This window comes from Callospermophilus lateralis, chromosome 15 (genome assembly GCF_048772815.1).
Source record: "Callospermophilus lateralis isolate mCalLat2 chromosome 15, mCalLat2.hap1, whole genome shotgun sequence".
NCBI classification, from domain to species: domain Eukaryota; kingdom Metazoa; phylum Chordata; class Mammalia; order Rodentia; family Sciuridae; genus Callospermophilus; species Callospermophilus lateralis.
The window spans coordinates 31,838,968-31,841,466 of NC_135319.1; the positions used below are offsets into that span (position 1 = coordinate 31,838,968).

The following is a 2,499-nucleotide window of genomic DNA, read 5'->3' on the forward strand; positions in this document are numbered from 1 at the left end:
TTAAATTGTCTAGCTTTTTGAGATGTACAGAACATAACTGTTATCTATTGTCACCCTCCTGTGCAATAGCACACGAGAACTTCCTAATCTTACCTAACTATAACTTAAAATTCACTGATAAACCTTTCCTCATCCTTCCTCCCTATTCTCCCCAGCCTCGGCTAACCACCATTCCACTCTCAACTTTTATAACTTTTTTAGATTACACATATGAGTGAGATAAGCAGCACTCACCTTTCTATGTTTGGCTTATTTTACTTAACATGGTGATCTCTAGTTTTATCCACGTTGTCGTAAATGACAGGATTTCATTCTTTTTATGGCTGAATAGTATTCCATGCATACATGTACCACATTTTCTTTATCCATTCTTCAGTTGATGGACATTTAGATGGTTTTCACTTCTTAGCTAATGTGAATAATGCTGCAATAAACATAGAAGTGCAGATGCCTATTGTAAATGAAGCTATACTACAAAGTAATTTTTTAGAAAATATGGAACACTTCATAAATGTCATGCAGGTGCAGGGGTCATGCTAATCTTTCTGTATCATTCCAATTTTAATATATGTGCTGCTGAAGAAGTACATACCACAATGTAATTCTGAAGAAAATTAGTTTATCAGTTTATGTCATAAACATTCTCACTATTCACTGTCCATTAATGGATTCCCTGGGGGGAATCCCAACAAAAAACTGGGGGCTCTTGGTCAGGTAATTTAACTTCTGTAAGCTCTTATAACCTAGAGATATGAGGACTATCCCACAGAGCTGTCATGAAAATCAAATGCAGATGAAGCACTTGTCAAAAGGCAAAATCACAACAAATTAGTTATAGATCTAATTGGCTTTTATCAATGATTCATGAAATGAAGTCAGCCTCCATTCTACAAAGTAAAATGAGAACTCCCACTGGGCAATAGCAGAAGAGTGGGGGCCTGGGAGTTACAAGGTGATAGTAAGGACACCGAACAATAAAAATAAAAATAAGATAAAACTGATTGGTTGACATCAGGTTATATGCCCCTTCCCCTGCTGATGATCAAACCCAGGACCTCATGCATGCCAGGAAAGCACTCTACCACTGAACTACACTGCTAACTCTAAAGCAGGGGGCACTTTCTAATTATGCTGACTCAGCTAGACTGGAATCTCCTGTTATCAGAAAAACTGGTCCGTTTGGGGGATCTATGTGCTTCCTTTAACTTCCCTTTTGATTGGGTGGCAGTTATCAATGAGTGCTCCATTTTGGCCTCTTCAGTCTTTTGGGCCTAGTGCAGTGGCTCTGTCAAAAACAATGGCCTCCTACAATTTTTTGTTTTGCACACTTTACAAAATGCCCAGGGACACCTGATCATGTGCTTAATTATTCATTAGCCATTGAGATTCAGGTGTTCAGCAGCTTTCAGAACGCAATAGGAACCATTACTACTGCAGAGTCATGACTTTCAATTCACAGAAGCCATTTTCTTAATTGGAAACTAATTGTAACTACAGTCAGCCAACTCTAAATGGTTTGGTAGGGAAGGTTGCCTTATTTGCAATGCCCTTTGGTCAACACTGTCTAAAGACTTCAAAGAAGAAAGGGAGAAGTATAAAAGCAATCAACGTACCACTCAAGGGACAAGACTGGAAATTTGAACTGAGAGAAGTATCCCAAACATTCCTTCATATTCTAGTGCCCTCCACTGTCCTCTAGCCTGCTGGGTTAATATCTGCTCCTTAGGAGGAAAGCCCAGGGGGGAGTGCAAAGTTCTGGAACTCCCCAGGCCCACCAGGGGGAGTGCTGGCCGCAGCTTTCTATGCAAGGTAAGAGTATAGTAGGTTCAAGACTTTATTTTGTAAGTTTCTCATTAATATATCATCAAGAGTAGAAGGACTGCAGTACCAGAGATTAACAAAACTGTACCATTTCATTGAAATAAACTGTTTCAACAAGCTAAGTTTTTAATCAATATCCTAAGAAAAGAAAGGGAGAATGCAAAATCAAATATTATAGTAAACTGATCAAACAAGTAGATCTTAAAAAAAAAAGTTTTTTTAATAAAAATGCAAGCAGATCTCAGACTGTTCTTTTATCAGTGAGTACAGAAAAATGCACAGCTTGGATAAGAGCTTTAAGCAACTCCACATGTAACATCCAATAAAATTTCTAATCTTGCATTGCCTTCAAATACATCTTAAACTATAGGAAATATATAAAATAACACACTTCCTGTGTGGAACATACTTCTCTAACTTTAATCCTCTAATTTCCAAAGGGTAATGACTTTGACTTTTCCTGCTTGATGAGAAAGATTCCATACATTCATAATTTTTGACTAGGGAAAAGCAAAGAGTCAACTTTCTAGATGTTTATCTCTTTCTCTGCATGTATTTACGTACCGTATTTATGATGTCTTACAAGATAAATGTCACTTTAGAGGTACAAATCAATGCATGAAGTATGCAATCAGAAAAGAAGTAAACAGGGCTAGGGACATAGCTCAAAGGTCCTGG

At 37.6% G+C, this 2,499-nt stretch overlaps 1 pseudogene; it reads right to left on the reverse strand.

The window, feature by feature from the left end:
• Positions 1-489: 489 nt before the first annotated feature.
• LOC143381708 (U6 spliceosomal RNA) lies at positions 490-588 on the reverse strand (annotated as a pseudogene).
• Positions 589-2,499: the final 1,911 nt, after the last annotated feature.